This window comes from Pteronotus mesoamericanus, unplaced genomic scaffold (assembly GCF_021234165.1).
Source record: "Pteronotus mesoamericanus isolate MK-2021 breed Mesoamerican mustached bat unplaced genomic scaffold, CSHL_Meso_final contig_169, whole genome shotgun sequence".
Classification (NCBI taxonomy): domain Eukaryota; kingdom Metazoa; phylum Chordata; class Mammalia; order Chiroptera; family Mormoopidae; genus Pteronotus; species Pteronotus mesoamericanus.
The window spans coordinates 20,081,005-20,100,534 of NW_026555068.1; the positions used below are offsets into that span (position 1 = coordinate 20,081,005).

A 19,530-nucleotide genomic window follows, 5' to 3' on the forward strand; every position below is an offset into this window, starting at 1 on the left:
GCAAGATCTGTTGCCTAACCACTTGGGAATGCTGATCTTTCATTTGTAGTAATAGAAAAGCCACAACCAGCCTGTTCCACTGTGTGTTTATCCCTCAAATGAAGGCATATTTTGTCCTTTTTCATTGCTGCATTAATAGTTAGCCACCCAGCAGGTGGTTTGCAATGCCTCCAAATATTTTCCCGACTGGCTGTAGCATCTGGATATTCACCATTAAGGGTAAACTTTTATCTTGAAGGTGTAGCTTTAAGAAAATCCTTGGCTCTTCTGTCAACAATAAAGATAAAGAAAAAATAAAATCAAAATAAATAAATTAATAAAAAAAGAAAACGCTTGTTCTAGTAAACTTGGAAGGGACCAGAAATATTAACATATTGATAGCCATCTTTATTCTCAATGGATTGTCTGTTCTAATGCCCCCACCCCAACCTCGCCCCTTGGAGAGGACAGGCAGGTCCCAGAGGAGAGCTGTATGAATGCAAAGGGTAAAATAATTCCAAAACGTGGTGAAGTGGAAAGGGCTGAATAGTATGTCACCTTCAGGAAACATAAGCAGAAAAGGGTACAGACAAATGAAAAGGAACAGAGGGCATAGCATGTTGGAAATCAGTCAGCTAACTGTAATTTTTAAATTATAATTATGTAGTCCTAGGACTATTCCTAAAAATGTCTTAGAATTCTGTCTTGCTTTAAATTTAGCATTTCCCCTGGTTTTAATACTCAGCAGTCATTGAATACCACTGAAAGGGTATGTTAAGCCATGTTAATATTTCTCTGTGTGTGTGAGTGTGTGTAATTCCTTTATTTTCTGCATATCAGTACTTTACCAATACTACAACCGTTAAGAACAGAGTTCCAAGTACTATATTTAATAGTTTGGGGCAATCAGTCTACAGACGCATCTACTTATATTAGACAAGACTAACCTCATTCAAAACTTACTGCAGTTTATAAATTCACATAAATACATAAATTGATGCAATTAAACAAAAACTTCAGGGGCACATTTTTTAAATTCTTAGATTATAACTTTCTCTGCAGGCTATAATTACATGATCAGCAATAGTTATGGTTTAACTACACCAACCACCAGGGTTTTTTTAATATTCTTAAAAGAATGTAAGTAAAAATGACAATTTCTTACCAAAATGTTTACGATTTTCCAAATTTCAAATATTGTCTTCTCCCCCTCCACTTCCTTCAGTTATTCCACATTTCCAGTAGACTACAAATAACCACATTTCACCTGCAACATTCGAGAGCAACCTCTTGATGTATAAAATTTTAACTATGTCCCCAGTTATTTTAAGATACAAAAAAAACGGCTGCCTCTCAATCTAATTCTCTTAAGTTAGAAATTCTACATTTAAGAATTAACACAAGGGTTTGAAGTTTCTTCCACTTTAGGCATTTATACCTTTGTTGAGCTATATTAATATTTCTCAATCACCAAACATACTTAACTCATTAGAGTCCCTCTAATTTCACTTAGTATATTGTTGGTACTTGATAAATATTTGTAGAATGAGTAAATCCTTCTGTGATTCTATTTCACTTTTTACTTTGGAAGTTACTCAATATTGGATGCATCGAAATTATACTTGAGGAAGCCTTCAAAAACTATAGCAAAGTCTTTAGCCGTGTTGTTCATTATGAAAGTGTTCTTTAATCGGCCCTGAACAACTCAGTGACCCCTCGCCACAAATGGATGTTGAGTACTTGACAAATAGCTAGTCAGACTAAAGAACTGAAGTTTAATTTAACAGTCACTTGCAGCTAGTGACTACCCATAGTATTGGGCTGTGCAGGTCTATGGGTTTTACTAAAAGTTTTCTGCCCCTCTTGCTTTGCTTCATTTATTTTTTAAAAGTTGAATCTATATTGTATTTTTTCCATTACCATTTAGTTCCCTTATACCCCCTCCCACCAGCAATCACCATACTGTTGTTTTTAAAAGTAGCTACTTTAATTCCATCAATTATTATATATGAGTTCCTCTCATGTTGTATTTTTCTTTCTTAATAGAAATAATTAGATTTATCTATGATTACTCTACAGATTAGTATAGCAAACCAAACTGACTTGCACAGCAGTGTCTGGGGGAATTTATGCATGTCAATTATAGAACTTGTAATATGTGGTCAATTTCTAATTTCAACTATTGACATACAAGGAGGTAGCCTGTGTGGTCGAGACAGTGAAGCATGAGGAGTCTGTTCTCGGGGCTGACAGGCTGGCCTTTCAAGCCAGGCTTTCCTTTGATGGCCTCTTCTCTCTTAGAGAACCTGGTACCTTGGGAGCAGCCCCCTGGGTCTTCCCGGGTCCTGTAAGAAGGTCCTTTCCCTTGGTTCTCTGTTGTCCTAACCTCTCAGCGCTCCCACCTCCTTGCAAATCAAAACCTGCCCTGAATTATTTATGATAGCCTCCCTTGAACTCCTCCTAATTTTATAGATGAGAAAACGGAGGCATTGCAAAGAACAAGGGTGGGTAAGAAAACACATTAACTACTCTGTGCTTGCGAGGCACTTCACATGATGCTCATCATCAGCAAGAGTGCTGCCTGCATGAATGAATGTTATCTCCCTGGCAAATAAATGGCATTCAATACATATTCTTTGGATGGATAAATACACGAATACATTTTTACCTTGTAGAACTGATATTATTCCCTAATCACAGATGAGGAAACTGAAATTTAGATAAATTATATGACTTCCTCAAGGCTAAGCACCTACAACACTCCAACATTTCATCTTTTATTCTCATAACTGTTTAATTGTTCATCTTGTTTCCTGTGCCCTCCGGATTTTGCTCTTTGCCTTTCAAACATAGGGATCAGCTAAAATGACCACTATATTTACATCGATGGCTGCAAACGCAGTGATAGAAGACGCTCCCAGCAATCCCCCACCCCCACCCCCGCCCAGCCCTTTTCCTGGGATCTTCGAATTTTAATGCTAACTTTCTGGGAACAGAATCAACCAACTCACAGAAATGGCTCCCCGGGAATCTCACGCTGTTCAGGAGATATTTTATTTTGGTACTTTAGCGACATTTAAAAAAAAATTCTACAGCAGATATTTTCCTGGGGTCTGGGCGCTTACGTAAAAACGACGCATTCATTTATAAATTAAACATCAACTGTGTTTGCAAGAATCTCAGTCTATACTACGAGGAGTAGACAACTGATTTGTGTATTGGCCCCAATGGAGACTTGTAAGAAACATCACCCGTTGGCTCCTCCTCCATCTCTCCCCCCACCCCTCGGAACCTGCTCTGCTTCAGAGTACAGTCTAAAAACGTAGGCGCTTTTGGAAAGGATTGGGAAATTAAAATATGGCTCCGTGATTTTCAACACAAAGACCACAAACAGCGCTAGAACACAATAAGTATTTAAAATATATCACTCCCAGAAGTTGGAGGGCTCCAAAGTACTAGTCGTCCAGGCTGGTCTGCAGAGACTGTTCCTGTCTGCTCCCTGCAACCGCGCAGGCAACACGTCGCGACGGCTTTCAGCTGCAGAAGAGGAAGAGCATCACCTGCTTGCAGTTCCAGGCGTGGGAATCGCTGCCGGAGGGGGCTGGAAAGAGAGCCAGAGGGGGGCGCGCAGCGGGGGTCGGGGGCCGCTCGGGTGCTGAGCTGGAGGGGCGCCTGCGGTCTGCGGAGCCCGGAGACGCGGCGGGGTAGAGGGGCAGACGCCGCGCCGGAGGGACAGCAGCTGGGCAGGTGAGCGCGGTCCAGCCTCCCAGCTCACCGCCGCTACTGTCCCGGAGGCGGACCCCGCCGGAGAATCCCATCCCAGCCGCCGGGTCGGGGCGAGGCGGGGCGCTGACGTCACCTCCCCTCCCCCAGCTCCCCCAAGAGGGAGGGAGTGGGGAAAGAGGCAGTGATCCGCCGCAGCTCCCGGCCGCAACTCTCAAACTCGGCGGCTGGCTGCCTGGGCAAGTCCTGACAAACTTGGCTTCTCTCCGGCCCTCTCTCCGGCCCTCTCTCTAGCCCTCGCGCACTCTCCTCTCTCCTCGTTTCGGTGCTTAAGTTTCACCCAGGACGGAAGCCTCTGGAGATGCGGCCACCTGGGTCCCGGCAGCGTGGGTGGATCTCACTCTTGTTGGGGACATGCTGAAGATCCGTGGGAGGCAAAGTTGGTACTTCAGACACGGCTTCTAACAAATATCCAAATCGCGTGGGGGATTACGGACCTGCCGAGGACTTGAAAGCAGAGCTCCGAGGACTCGGCTGGACTGGTGAGTTCTTTGTTTAATGGAAGCCTTATGTATTTAAGTTTCAACGTAAATGAAATTACGTGGGGTATTTGGTTCTCAGCTAGTGCAGGGAAGCGTGTGCATCCTACAGGCTCTCCACTCGGCGAGCTGCACTCCCCTCTGGCTGTGCATGGCTCTAAAATGAAAGATCGGTATGCATAGGTTTTGGAATTCATAAAATACATACATAGCGCTGTTCAGAAGAACTTGAAAAGCTATGCTGTTTGTGCATTATTTTGGATGTAACTTATTATAGAAATGGTGCCCAGGGAGGGCGCATCCCGGGCCGCGTGATTCACAGTGGCGCAGCGCCCTCTAGTATGGACACCAGGCAGGGAGCGCGCTCCCTGCCGGGTTCCTTGCGCACAGCGAACTTGGACCTGCTCCTGGGACGTGGGCGTGAACTCCGACGCCGCCACCCCAGCCTTCACATACCACCCACTCCGGCGCACTCTGTGTGTAATTTACAAATACTAGCTTGAGTGGACTGGATTCGGAGGCGGTGCTGGAGGAAAGCGTTTTTGTTTTTCGGAAATCGTCCCTGTGCCCCTAATTTCCGAGAAGCTTTGGGGACAGGGTTAGGGAGGGTCGATTATTGAAAGGAGAAACGTGGAGCTTAAACTACATTTCTCTTTCGTGCGAAGGTAATTCGACGGTAGCAAAAAGGCACCTCTCTGTCTTTCCATTGGGACTAAAGGATCAGTGAAAACGTGGCAGCGCCGGAGTCTGAAATCTCCATCTCTGGCTCTCGGCTGTACCTGTGGCGACCAAGTGCAACTTCATCCAGGCCAGTAGGTTTCTTGGTGAGCCTAGAACATGGGGATTCCCAAACAGATGATTTAGATCGAGTAAGCGTTATTATTTATTAATGAATGGTCATTTCCTCCAGGAATTCTTTTGTGCCATTGAAAGAAAAGCGTGTGATTTTGTATTACGGGAAGGTGTCTTTTTACTTTTACCACCCCAACCCCCAACGTCGGTGTATCTTGTGTGGTTGCATTTTGTTAAGAGTTAGAATTCGGCGAAGGGCGAAAACTGGTTGAGCTTGGAAAGCAGCTACTTCCGAGGTGTTCCATGTATGAAATTGACCTATAACTGCAGGAGCGTTTTGCGCATTTGTGGCCGTGCCCAAGTGTTTGGATGATAGTGTTTTTTGGGAGTGTCAATGTGTGTGTATTTTAAATAATGCGCAGGGAACACACAACGTACTCTTCTTAGTGCTAGGATTCAGCACATTCGCTCTGCAGGCATTATTTTTCCTTCCCAGCCATAACCTGCTAGACACCTTTATTTTTTCAATCACCTTCTTTAAGATGGTTTAAGAGGAGACTGCATTAACGTTGAACCAAGGAAATTCTCTATTTAACCCTAGACTCCTTCGCCCCCGTCTGCCTTGCAGTTCACTCTGCAGCCCCCTCCACCGGTTCCGGAGAAATCAGATCTCTTTGTCCTCACAGAGTTAAAATGTTCGGGCCCCACAAACTTTCCGAGGTCACGTCCGCCCTCTTCTCGGGGCTATTTCCCAAAGCCCGGGAGCATTCCAGGCTTCCGAGGAGTCTCAGCTACGCGGAGCCCGGGCGTCTGGAGCTTTGCTGGCACTGCGATGGGCTCACAGTCGGGGACGCCGGATTGCGCGCCCGGCTTGGGGAGTTCCCGGCGGGGGAGCCTGGACGCCCGGGGCTTCCCTCTCTCCCTAGGGAATTTGCACTTTCAAGTTAGAATAGGCCCCGTTTGCACGGTGTGACTCAACCCGCTGGGAAAGCGCACGAGGAGGCACTGATGCCTTTTGTCCCGCGGACCTGAGAGTAGGGAGTGCCCGCCCGGAGAGGCGGGCGTTAGGGTTCCCCACCGGGGTCGGGGAGGTTATGGGGTCTAACTAGCTCCGCACTAAGAGTTCTCGGAGGAAGCGCTTTTATTTTCCCGGATTTTAATGCTCTAAGGAGGAAGTCATTCCGATCTAACTGCATTCCTTTCAGATCTTTTGGAGGATTTTACACCCCCTCCCCTCCAAGCTGTTGCAGACCCGGAACCGAGGTATTCAAATGCAGATTTAGGAATTCCTTGAAGGTTCTAGACGATCTAAAGGGAGGCGTGGGAAGCTTCTTCAGTAGCCTTAGCTAGCATTTTTTTTGGGGGGGGGAGGGGGGTAACTTTCCCTTTCCTAGCAAGGAACAGTACATATTAATTCTCTGCACAAATCCGTGCTAGCCATAACTAACATCGGCACTAGAGCAAGCCCCACAGAGTTCCTTGGGGTGTCGCAAGATCGCCCAGGGTACTCGCTCGTCTCCTCGCCAGGAGTTGGCTGGTGTACCCGAAGAGGACCTCTGACGCCTGGAGGGGCGTCAGCGCCCGGGACCCTCGGGCTCACAGTCCCGCCGCCTGGGAAAGTCTGATTGAGTTTCCGAGCTGGAGAAACGAGCGCCGGCGCTCGCGGGCGTGGCCGCGGGCGGAGGGATCTACTCCGCTCCTACCGGACTGGGAGTGCGGCGCACGAGTGGCGAGTGGCGGGCGGCGGGCCGGAGACACCTGGCCGGCGACAGCATGCGGATCTCCGTGCCCGGTGAGATCCCCGGCCGACCCGGTCCATGCCGCGGGGACTGTTGAGGCGACGAGGTGCGTGGCCCCCGAAAGCGCCACCGCCACCACCACTTGAGCCCAACTTTGCTGTAAGTTTGATAGGAATGAAGTTGGAGCTTGAGGGCGGGTGGGCAAGGGGCGCCGCGCCGCCGGTGCCGGCGAGGCATGCAAGTAGCTGTGTCGGGATGGCGGACTTTGAGCTCCTTGGGTGCTTTCGTCAGATTGCCCAGCTGCGCACAGTGCTCCTGCTGGAGCTCTGGAAAAGGGGATGAGAGAAAGAGCCCGGCTGGAAGGTGGGCAGTGTTGTGGCGCCTGCCCACTGGAAAGTTTATTGCTGGCCCTGGAATCGGCTGCTGGGCCAGGAGGCGGAGGCGGGGCGGAGGGACGGGAGGGGGAACGATTCGCAACGTGAACGGAATGAGAATCAGCGAGCCGGCCCCAGCCGCTCCGGTCTGGTCCTGGAGCCATTGCTGGAAATCAAAGCGGCGCCGCGGCGCGGGGCTACCGGGTGGCCCGGGGGCGAGGGCTTCCGCTGCGCCCTAGAGCTGGGAAACTTAGCCAGAGCGCTCCACTCTGTTCTTTTCGGTAACACTCGTGCCTGTAAGGGCTTACTGATCTCTGCTAAATTAATCCTTCCAGTTTATGAAATAGTATTCACAGTGGAGGAGAGATGAAAAGAGAGGCCAGCAGTCAGATGGCATCTTTGAAATGGAGTCGCAGAGTTTTCCCAGATGTTTTGCGCCCTGAAGGAGTGCCGCTCTGAGGTTTCAGTACTAACTGGCTGAATGTAGATAGATGCGATTGATAAATTGCCAGTTCAGCCTTCGCGCAGTTTATCCGTTTGTTTCTATCTTTTTAGGAAGAGAAATTTGTGAGATCACTTTTTAAAGAAAGAGATTCTGGTTCTTTAGTGCTCTTTCTTACTCAAAGTGCCTTCTTCTAGGAAGCTAACTTTCTGTTGTCTCTTCAGATTTTTTTCTTCCGTTGATGTGAATTGCAGGGCTTTGAAAACAAGGACGCAATTGTATGCTTAAGGAAAGTAAACTCATAAATATTTTCTATGCAGTTAAAGGGGCTTTTTTTTCATGCCTCAGCACTATGGTTATATTAAGTGGCTTTTGTTAAGCAACTCCCTGGGGCCTGGTAGAGTCGATTTTTTAAAAAATTGGATACTTAGAGTGACTATTGCAATGAGGAAAGATTTAAAAGGCATATTTTCTCGTTATTTATTTATCTTTACAAAAGCAGATTCTTAAGGCCTCATACATTCAGAAGTAGGTTTCGGTAGTTTAAGAAGTTATTTGCACATGTTCAAACTAGGAATGGTGGCCGCGGTGGTCTAGCACATCTACTTAGTGAGGTTACTCTTGAAAATTTGTTTCTCCGTTTACATAGGTTAATTCTGATACTTGGCTCTGTCTTCGTGTTTTAGAAGGGCAGCTCTGGTTCCACAATAATTGTTCCCTTTCCATGCTATTTAAGCTTTAAGATGGATGTAAAAATACTTAAAATATTACATAATTTTAGAAACAGTCAATATAACTCTTAAGTTATGCCAAGCATGGCATTTACCAACTTTAAAGCAGGGTTTGAGTCAAAGTGTGCATTTATTTGTGTACCCATTTCTTGCAAAATTGAACATTTTAAATGAGCCAAATTCTTTGTCATTCTGAAAGGAGATGAGTGTGTTAGAGGACTTAATAAAATCATTCAGACCAACTGTATATTCATTTGTATCTTTTAATTAATTACTAGAAGTATCTCCAGTAGGTTCCTATCATGTTACTAGATTATTCAAATCCATATTATAGACAGGTATCAAAAGTGGAATCTCAAAATTATGTGCAGATTAACAGTTTTCTGCCCCCCCCCCCCCCGCCCCTTGCAGCCCTTGAGCCTCCTTGGAGCAGTCAGTCATTTCCTTGAGTGCTATAGGTGAAAGGGATCTTACAGATTATCTGTTTTAACTTCCGTAACAAGTCTACAACCACCTGTTTGCCACCAAGTTTGGCAGATTTTACATAGAGCCAATAAACTGAATCAAATTAGTTTATTATTGTTGCATTGAATGTTTTCTCAGTGGCCTAATTTGTGGTCTAAAGGACCTGACTTAATAGCTGGAAGCCATAAGGCTAGGTGTGTGCTTAATCTTTATGAGTGGGAAATTGCGGTAGGTAAGCTCTCTTTTGATCAAATTATGTAGATGACGAGGCCAGACTGTATCTCTCTCTGTCTCACTTAATTGTTCAGTTTATCCTTAGGCACTGGACGGGAGTTTTTGAAATGAGTGATGCAGGTAACTCATTTAATTAAGATCAGGAAGTTAACTATTTTCTCTTCTCCTATCTCAGAGGAGCTTTTTATTTCAAAAATGTACTTGATCAGATGAGGAATCTGTGTATTTCACATTTTAAAACTTTAAAAACTTCATCTTTTTTTAAGTTCCAGATTTAAGTGTATTGCCAAAATTCTTGCTTAATTTTATAGTTGATTGTATATGTGGAGATATGCTGTATGTAAATGTCTTGTACAAACGACTTAGGAAAATGAGTCAGTGCTTAATCCGTGTCCTGTATGGAATAGTCTGGTATGTATAGAACTTCATACTGAGCTCTGCAGTGCAGCCCCTGACCCAGCGTCACCTCTGGCCCAGTTGGGAGGCACTTTGAGAGAGAGGCGGTGACCTCCCTCCCAGCTGCTGGAAATTAGAGCCTGTTCCAGGGCAGCCATCTGCAATGTTGTAACTGGTCTGGCAGTTGCACCTGGATTTTCTGTCAGTTTTGGAGCAGTGGATGGATTGTTATCCCATGTTACTCCTCCCTCCCTCCCCTCTCCTCCTTCAGTCCTGCCTGCCGTTCTCCATTCTCAATCCTTATCCATCTGTTCGTTCCTGAGCTCGACAGCTGTGGCTCTCTTCGGTGCACATCATTGATCCGGCCACTCACCGTGTATAGGGTGACAGATCACGTCTGCTGCCTTCAAGGAGCTTACAGCCCAGTGCGGAAAAAGGACAAATCAACCGTGGTATCCGGGGGATAAGAGAGACCTACCAGGGTCAGGGCAGTTGTGACTTGGTTGTGGTGTGATACGTGGTCAGAAAAGAGACCTGAGACCTAAGCGTGCCCTGTTGTCTTAGGGAATGGGGTGGTTGGCGCACCAGCAGTGCTGTTTTCATTCTCTTTTCACTTCATGGTGAATTGTCTCTTTCGTTTGCGTAGGTGGAGCAGAAAACCTACAGGTAGGGCTGACACTGGCGTACACAGACCGGAGGATGATTTTAGGGGGCAGTGGTTCAGAGGAGGGAATAGATCGTGAAGAAAAAGGTGAAGACAATTAAACTGTATGTGAGGAGTGAAGGGCAGGAAAAAATAAAGTAGTGATGTTTGCCTTACCTTTGAGAAGATACGGGGTGCAGAAGTTACAAATTGAGAGCCTCCACCGCGAGGTGGTTTCTTCAGCTCAGGACAGCTGAGTTGTTCAGGTTGGCCGGATAGACTGTTGTGGTTTGAAATAGGAAGTAAGATTGGGAGATTAAATTAAGAAAGTCAGTATCAGACAGATTATCAAAGGCCTTTAATATAAGGCTGAGAAGAATATACTTAATCAGTAGGCTGAAAGGAAACACTGAATATTTATAAACTAGGGGATAACATGAAGAAGTTTAATGAGATTAATTTGATTGCAGTGTTTAAGCTAAACAGTGTGGGGACCAGAAAGTAGGAAAACCCGAAAAACTCTACAGATGCTGAGTCTGAACAAATACAAATGTGAACTGAACTAGGTGGCAGTAGCAGAAATGGAAAGGGAACAGTTTTGAGAAGTTGAGAAAGTAGGAAAGTCAAGTCTAGGTACCTTGGTAGACATGGAGGTCTGGCAGTTAAGAATAAAAGGTCATAGAAATCCTGAATTTTCAGAGAGAGAGAGAGAGAGAGAGACACTCAAACGTGTGGGAGTGTATTTAGAGAGAGGGTGAAAGAGTATGTATCTGTGGAGGGTAGGAAGCTATAAAGGTTTTATTTAGTCCATTCTCTAGTTTTTCAAATAAGGAAATGCCATCCAACTATTAAATAAATTCATTCAATTCACAGAATTGATCAGTGATAAAGTTGGGGCTAGATCATAGGTTTTATGTCTCCCAGCCCCTTCTTTTTAATTTAATTTCTTAGACTGCAAACTTGGGTGACTTTAGAAGAGGCGCTATGCAGCGTTTTGGTAATTCTCGCAATATTTCAGATCTTTTCCTTGGTGTGTTTGCTGCGGTGGTTTTGGGATTAGTGATCTGTGATGTTATGGTACTACTGTAACTGTTTGGGGCACACAGACTGCACCCATACAAGTCCATAAATGTGTGGGCCCCGGCTCTCCACACTAGGCCTTTCCCCATCTCTCCTCTCCCTGTTCCCTGAGACACAGCAGTGTTGAAATCAGGTGTTCAAGTGAAAGAAGAGTTGCATGTCTCCCTTTAAATCGAAATTAGAAATGATCAAGCCTAATGAGGAAAGACATGTTGAAAGCCTAGTGAGGACAAGAGGTAGGCCAACCAGCCAAGTGGCGAATGCAAGGGAAAAGTTTTTGAAATTCAAAGAGCTACTCCAGTGAACACAGGAATGATGAGAGAGCAGAACAGCCGTGCTGCTGATATGGAGAAAGTGTTAGTGGTCTGGGTACAGGTCCAACCAGCCACACAGCATTCCCTCAGACCAAAGCCCAATCCAGAGCATGGCCCTAGCGCTCTTCAGTGCTATGAAGGCTGAGAGGAAAGCGTGAAGCTGGCTGAGGTTGGTTCATGAGGTTTACGCAACGACACCACCTCCATAACATCGGAGTGCAGGGTAAAGCTGGAAGTGCTCGTGCAGAAGTTATGGCAAGTTATTGGGAAGATCTAGCCAATACAATTAATAAAGGTGGCTACACTAACCAAAGATTTTCTGTGTAGACAGAACAGCCTTGTATTGGAAGATGTCATCTAGACTTTCATAGCTAGAGAGGAGAAGTCAGTGCCTGGCTTCAGAGCTTCAAAGGACAGGCTGACTCTCTTGTTAGGGGCTGATGCAGCTGCAGACTGTGTTGAAGCCGGTGCTCATTTACATTTTGGAAATCTTAGGGCCCTTAGGAATTATGCCAGATCTACTCTGCCTGTGCCCCACCAAGGGAAAAACAAAGCCAGATGACAGCAGCTCTGCTTACAGCGTGGTTTACTGAATATGGAGTAGGGCAAAAGTAGGTTTACAGTTATGAGTATGAGAAACAGAGTTTATTCTTGTATTATTACGAATTGTTATATTATTCATACAAACAACTGTAAACCTACTTTTGCCCCACGCTGTATTTTAAGGCCACTGTTGAGGCCTCCTGCTCAGGAGAAAAGATCCCTTTCAAAATGTTACTGCTCATTAAGAGTGCACCTGGTCACCCAAGAGCTCTGCTGGAGATGGACCACTAGATTAATGTTTTATGCCTGCTAATGCAATATCCGTTCTGCAGCCCATGCATGAAAGAGTCATTTTGACTTTCAAGTCTTATTACCAAGAAGTGCATTTCACACGGCTATATATAGCTGCCATAGATAGTGATTCTTCTGTTGGATCTGGACTCTGGGAAGGATCCGCCATTCCAGGTGACATTCGTAACATTTGTGATTCATGAGAAGAGGTCAAAATGTCAGTATTGACAGGAGTTTGGAGGAAGTGGGGTCCAGCCCCCACGGATGACTTCGAGGGGTTTAAGACTTCAGTGGAGGAAGTAGCTGCAGACGTGGTGGAACTAACACGAGAACTAGAACCAGAGCCTGAAGATGGGCTAGAATCGCTGCCACCGGATGGTAAAACTTCAGCAGATGAGGAGCAGCCTCTTACGGATGAGCAAAGAGAGTGGTTGCTTGAGATGGAGAGTATTCCTGGTGGAGATTCTTCGAAAATGGTTGAAATTAAACTTGATAAAAGCAGTGGCAGGGTTTGAGAGGATCGACTTCAATTTTGAAGGAAGTTCTGTGGATAAAATGCTGTCAAACAGCATCATACGCTACAGAGAAACTGCAAAAGGAAGAGTCAACCACTGTGGCAAACTTGATTCTTGTCTTATTGTAAGAGGTTGCTACAGTCACCCCATCGTGACTTCAGCAGCCATCGTGACCAGCCGGCAGCATTTAGGCAAGACCTTCCACCAGCAAAAACATTACGCTGAAGGTTCAGATGATGGTTAGCATTTTTAGCAATGAAGTATTTTTTAAATTATGGTGTGTATATGTTTATTTAGACATAATGTTACTACACAGCTAATGGACTACTATATAGTGTTATATAGTGTAGCCCACTTACAGGTACTGGGAAACCAAAAAATTTGTGTGGCGCACTTCATTGCGCTCTTCGCCCTGTCATGGTGCTGTGGAGCAGGCTCCGCGGTGTCTCCCAGCTAAGCCTGTGCTCTGCACTGGGGCATGGTTGGAAAAGCTGCCTAACGTAGGTCCGATGGCCCCTCAGGAGGAGTGTCCCGTGGCATGTGAGGGCTGAGTTTAGGGCCGGAGTGTGGGATTCTGCGGTGACCCTTTTTGATAAAGCCACAGTGGATGCGATCTTTAAGGGCCATAATAGGTGTGTGTACAAAGAGCTGGAAGGCAGAAGTTTACAATGCCACACTTCAAGCTCAAAGAGTCCATGTAGAGTAGAGAAGTATTGGAGAGACTCAGGGACATTGTGCCGTTTATTCTTTCCATGTTATGGATTGCCTCTTCTTTTTAGGCAGCCTGTGACACTATAAAGGACAAGGGGTGCTGGGGATTAGGGATGAATAGTGTCATAGCTGATGTTAAGCCCAAGAGGATGGACATCACTGGGGAAGAGGTCATTTGGTTTGGCAGGAGCTCGTGCCAGGAGAAACTCTTCCTTTTGCCAGGTGGGCCTGAGGTCGTGTGGAGCCGTGGAGGGCAGAAGTCATGTCTTGAGAGGAGAGGGAGTTCTCAGGAAGTCAGGGAGCACCCAGAACTCCTCTTTGCCAGTGAAAGAAAGAGGGAAATAGGATGTTAGTTGGAGAGAAGTGAAGGTTTGAATGACGTTTACCTTTGAGTAGGGATGAACCTGTGTGTATTTGTAGACTCTGCGAAGGGCGGCTGTAGTGAAGGGGTCACTTGAGTGTGATGTTTGAGTGAGAGAGAATTTGGGGAAGAGCCGCAGAAGAGACAGGATTTTAGGGCATCAGGGGTGCCTGTATTTGTAGCTAGGGCAGGCCCATCTCCTTTGAGCTGTGGGAGGAAGAGAGGAGAGGAAGAGGAGGGCTTGTCTACCTGATGGCTTCCGTTTCCTTCACTGCACATGGACTATTCATGTTATCTAGTGAAATGCCTGTTTGTATGAGTGCACAGAGGCATCTCAATTTGACCTGTCATAAAACCTTACTAATTCGGGAGCAGGAGAAGCAGCGCAGTGTGAACGACTGACTACCCCGCCAAAACATCGTTTGAATGATTTCTGTTTGCAGAGAAAAACACAGTAGGGGAGATTATCTTAAATCGCAAGGAGTAAACAGTCTGTTCATTGAGCTTCTCTGTGGGCAACGTTTGCCTTGGCGTGCGGATGAGGAGAAAATGGTTGGAGGGGGAGCGGCAGGTAGTGGTCATGTTCCTGGATGTGCGGCGAGTCGGAGAAGGGAACAGCACAGGGACGCCGGCCCAGCCGGAAATGCACACACACAGCCCTTAGTCGCCTGTCGTGTGTCTCCTGTCGCACTAGGACAGAACCGCCAGACAGAGTCACCTTCATGAGGCCCACAGACATGTTTTACAGGTCCGGGTCGTCGGTAAATTACATAGTAGATTTTATATGGACGCTGTTTAAAAACCAGGAAGTCTGTTTAACTTTCTTCAGGGCAAGAAAACTTTTAAAAAATTATTTGGGATTAGTTAAATCATGTACATGCTGACATTTTTAAGTTCTGAGGACGAGTTATACTGTGCGTAGGAGAGAGATCGGTAGTTCTTCACTGTCAGCGTCAGGAGTTTAAACACTGTTTTCAGTTAACTTGGAATCGGTGGTTGATCATTTGCAGGCAATATTTGAATTAAGTTATTGCTAGAGTAATCAGACTTATTGCAGCAACAATCAAAACTAACTACAAAGAGTCGCCAGAAATAGTTAAACAATATATATGCTAAGCCTAAGGCTGCTGTTCATTTCTAGGTTCGTAGCTGGGCCCCAAACCCAGTTTTATTGAAAAATGTGTTAAGATAGCTTAAAAAGATTTAGTATGTACCCAGACAATAAAGATCTACCCATTAATTTTTCAGTGTAAGAACAAGTGTTTTTAAAAGTACTATCTATGACTATTATAATATGACTAGAGAAATGCAGATTTTTTCTTTTTCTAAATGTTACTTGGAAGTTATGAATTCATTAGTAACAAAAGGCTTTCTTAGTAAGGTACAATGCTTTTGACTCCTATTACATGGTTTTAGAGATCGTTAAACACTTATTTAATACCCACTATTTTTAAAAAATCAGGAGTCATTTAATTTTGCATTTTGTCTTTTTGACAACTTCTTGACATTTTTCTTTGCAAATGCAGTTATCTTCCCTGTAATTTTGACATCTTTAAAAAAATACTCCAAAAATGTGACACTTCGAACGGAACGTGAAGCTCTCCATGCCAGTAGTCAGTTCCATTCGCATGACGCTGTCACCTGCGTAGGTGCAGGACGGGTGCGCAGGGGCCCCGAGGAGGGAACACGGCGTCCTCGGATAGTGTTGAATATTTTTATCATATGTGGAATGGAGAATTCAGTGCTGTTTCCCCAGCACACAGGGCTGGGATGACTGCACAATAAACAGGCAACACTGAGTAGAATCTGTGTGCTTTGTGGCCTGAGGTCCTGTTTCTGATTGAATGAGACCCTTCCCGTCTTCAGCTCTCCTTCTGAATACCTGCAGCCACGTGCTCCGCCCTGGGGCTCTGTTCTGCTTTGTGGCGCTTGTGCGGTCCCAGTAGTGACTGAATACATACATGAAGCTCTCCCTCATGAAGAAATAGGAGCACGTTAATATGGGAGTTCTGGAAACATTAAGTTTTCTCTCTTGCCTCCGGATTTTCAGAGCTCTGTCCTAAAGCTATGTAAGCGTTGGACCTGAGGCCTTCTTCCTCAGGGCTGCGCTAAGTAAGCAGTCTTTGTTTTCACTTCGGAGAATGCCAGAAGGAACCTGAAATCCCTGTGAGTTCAAGTAGCTGGTTGCCTTCTAAATATCAAAGTGTAGCCGTTGGCTAGAATGGTTTTCAGAGTTTAATTTTCATGAGCATGCACTCTGGGTGATGATGTACTTTTTAGAGGAAATGGTATATTTTATCCCCTCCCCCTTCAGCTTTCTTGTTTGTTTTGCATTAGAGTAGCAGCCATGGTTTGTTTGTTTGTTTGTTTTCTGATCATGGCATTTTCCAGTGAAACCTGAATTCACAGTTCTGGGTTATATTACTGTAAGGTGAAAAATATCTCCTAAAAAGTAGACTTTTTTTTTTTTGTCAAATCAAAAGAACTGCACTTAATAATGTCATCTAGTCACAGTGACCTCCTGCTCATTTGCCAACTTGGCACAGAACGTCCGGGGTTTTTAAAGGTCTCAGTTAATAATGCGGTGCGGGAGGTTTATTCCCGTGGCGACGTGTCGGGGAGGAGGGTGGTGGGTGGGTTGTGCAAGGTGACGAGGCGCATGGGACTTGGCGGTGAGAGGTGAGTGGGCGGGGCAGAGGCCGTGGTTGGCCCGAGGGCCCGGGAGGCCTGGTGAGAGAACAGCAGCGATAATGAAACGTTGGGTGTCGAGTCCTAGTCACCTGGGGGTGAAGGGGGTGTCCAGGGCAGCAGCACGGCACCAGCCAGTATTTATGGGTCATCCGCATCCAAAGGCCAAGACTGGGCCTCAGATGTTCTAAAAGATGGGTCTACTGACGCTCCCATCACTCCGCTGTACCTTGCTGCCTCCCCCTCAGCAGCTCTCTGGCCGCTTCGCTGGCCCTGCTGGCCCCGCTCCTTTGCTGTCCTCTGAGTCTCGGAGAGCGTCAGGGCTGTTTTCTTCTCTGAGGTGCTCCGTTTGTTGGTGCCCTCAGCTTTGTGGTTTTCGATCAGGCTTTCGTTCCTGCCTCCAGGCGGGACCTTGCCCACACCTCTGACTGCCCACTTCATCTAACTGCAGGCATGTCCGCCTCAACTTCTCCAGAACGGAATTCCTCACCTGACTCCCTGAAATCTGTTCTCCCCTCGTTCTTCTCTCTGTCCGTACCCGCCCGCTCAACTTTTCTCACTCAGCACGCAGTCCTTGGGATCGTTTCTGATACCTCGCCCCGCTGCCTCTCCGGTTCACCCACAGGTCCTGTGATCCACAGTCGGATCATTTCTCCCCACCGCCATCATCGCCATTTTTGGGCTAAGCCACTGTGGTCTCTCCCCTCGAACTGGCCTCCCTCCGGCTCCTGCCTTGGCCGCCCTGCCCTCTGTTCCCAGCACAGGTGCCCCAGAGCCACCATTTCTCCCCTTCAATTAGAGCATGTCGCTCCCTGTCCCCAGTCCTCAAGTAAAATTCAAAGTCCTAAAAGTCATCCTTCCTCCGTGAGTTCTTACCGCTCTAAAGGAATGATGGAATAGGTACACAAATGGGAGGGAGTAGACACATTTCCCCTGCAGAAGAATTCTAAATAACTTGGGAAGCCTAACTCTCACACCCGTTACGTGTGGGCTGAGCGTCGTGACTTCTTTCTAAATAGTACAGAAGGGGCGGGGGAGAGAGCAACTGCGCTGCGGAGGAGCCTGGCAGGCGATGCTTCAACTTAGCGAACAAGGTCAACGTCAACAGGGAGGAGTCGTGGCCATACGAAGCGGTGGCAGGGGCACTTTACTCCTCCCCCAGACACACAGCCCAGTGCAGTCAGGAGAAGAACAGCAGGCCATTCCCACTTGACCAACGTGCTCCAGAGCCCCTGGTGGTGCTTCTCAAAACTGTCAAGGTCATTAACAAGAAGGGAAATCCAGGAAATCCAGAATCGGAGATAGGACAACTCAGCGTGACGTGGTGGTCTTGGATGGGATCCTGGGACAGAGGAAGGGCATCAGGACTTAGGTGGTTAATAACAGTGCTCAAAAGAGTTCATTAGTTGGGACAAAGGTACCGTAATTATGTGAGCTATTAACAATAGGGGAAAGTATCCTAATTTTTTTGTAAACCTGAAACTACTGTAAAATTAAAAGTTTGTATTAAGAAAAGGTGCCCCTTACTGCCCTCCCCTCACCTGTGTGCCCTAGCCACAACGGTTGCTTTGTTGTTCCCTTCAGTAGGCTTCTCTACTGGCGGACACATTTGGCAGTATCTCGAGACATTTCTTAGTTGGTGGGGAAGTTATGTTACAGGCTTGTAGCGGGTGGAGACCAGGAATAATACTTAACATCCTAGAATGCTTAGGACAGCTTTCTAAACGCCCCCCCCCCCGCCCCCCCGCCCAATTCCACAATGTACATAGCGCTGAGACTAAGAAACTTTGGTCCTTTTGCATTTAGGGTTTTCTCTTTCCCTTCAGGTTACTGACCAGTGTCTCGCCCTGCTTTAGTTATTTTTCTCCTTAGCACTTAATCGTCAGCATCTGATATACTTGGTTTACCTGTCTGTCACCAGGAAATGTATTGCTGTGAGAATTTGTTGGTAGGTTGTTTGCTTCACTTTTGTATCTCCAGCATCTATTCCCAGCGCATTAAATATTCGTTGACTGAATCAAATAATTGATGAAGGGAGTGAATGAATGATAAAGATAATATATGCTTATGCCAAAAAATGCAAATAGAAAAGTAAAAATGGAAACGTGTCTCTAGCCGCCTACTCTCTAGAAGTTACCACAGTTAAGAATTTTTTTAATCTGTGTCCAGATTTTTCTGTTCATTTTTTAAGCACATTTGTGTACTCTGCACACAGTTTATCTCTCTTCTCTTTTTATTTTGCAAACATAAATGGGATCAGTTTAGTTTTTCCAGTGAATGTATCTGGACATTTTTGCATGGCAACATATATAGTGCTGCCTTACTCTTTTTAGTGCATGATATTTTATATGTAAAATTAAGCGAAAATTTTTAATTGCCTCCAGTAGACTCCTAATATGATACTTTGATGTAGATAACAGTAATAGTATGTTTCCTAAAACAAAGACAATGCTTGTTTAACGTCATCTTTTTAAGTGTTCTTTAAAGCATTTTATATCCACCTGTCTGTCTGTCTGTCTGTCTATCTATCTTATGTGTAGTTATTCCTAGTTTGTAAGTGCCTCTGGTTTGGAATCTCTTCTAAAATATTCTTTAATTCCATGTATCTTGCATGGTCTGTCCCATAGAAGGTTCTCAGTACCAGGAGGTGTAACTGAATTGAAGTTCTTGTTTTAATAAAATCCCTGGATCATTACAAAATATTCAGATTCCCCTGAGTTTTACAACTATTGACCAAATTAAGGAATAGTTTTAGGAGAAAATTTTTTTGTTATTTTGCTTAGATGAGAATTGTGCTTCTAGAGTCCAGAAATCTAAGTTCCCTATTTTCTCTGCTCAGCTGAAGGCATGCTATCTAAAGAACAGGTTAGGGTACCCAATTTGAACATGATTGAATATCAATTAAGCTTCTAGTTGCTTTCAGCATATCAGGTGTTTCCCCCAACCCCCAGTGAAATGAGTAATGGGGCA

The 19,530-nt window shown here is 45.6% G+C and overlaps 1 protein-coding gene and 1 pseudogene across 7 annotated transcripts in view; both read left to right on the forward strand.

The window, feature by feature from the left end:
* The first annotated feature begins 3,939 nt into the window (after positions 1-3,939).
* FAT1 (FAT atypical cadherin 1) overlaps positions 3,940-19,530 on the forward strand; it is a 123,489-nt gene continuing 107,898 nt past the window's right edge. For 6 of the 7 annotated variants that reach the window (XM_054566134.1, XM_054566138.1, XM_054566136.1 and 3 more), the window contains exon 1: positions 3,940-4,244. The gene's annotated coding sequence lies outside the window, so the exon portion shown is untranslated. Of the gene's footprint in view, positions 4,245-6,913; positions 6,932-19,530 lie in introns of those variants that run through there. The other variant, XM_054566135.1, reaches the window with a different exon arrangement.
* On the forward strand, positions 11,042-13,025 carry LOC129064731 (tigger transposable element-derived protein 1-like; annotated as a pseudogene).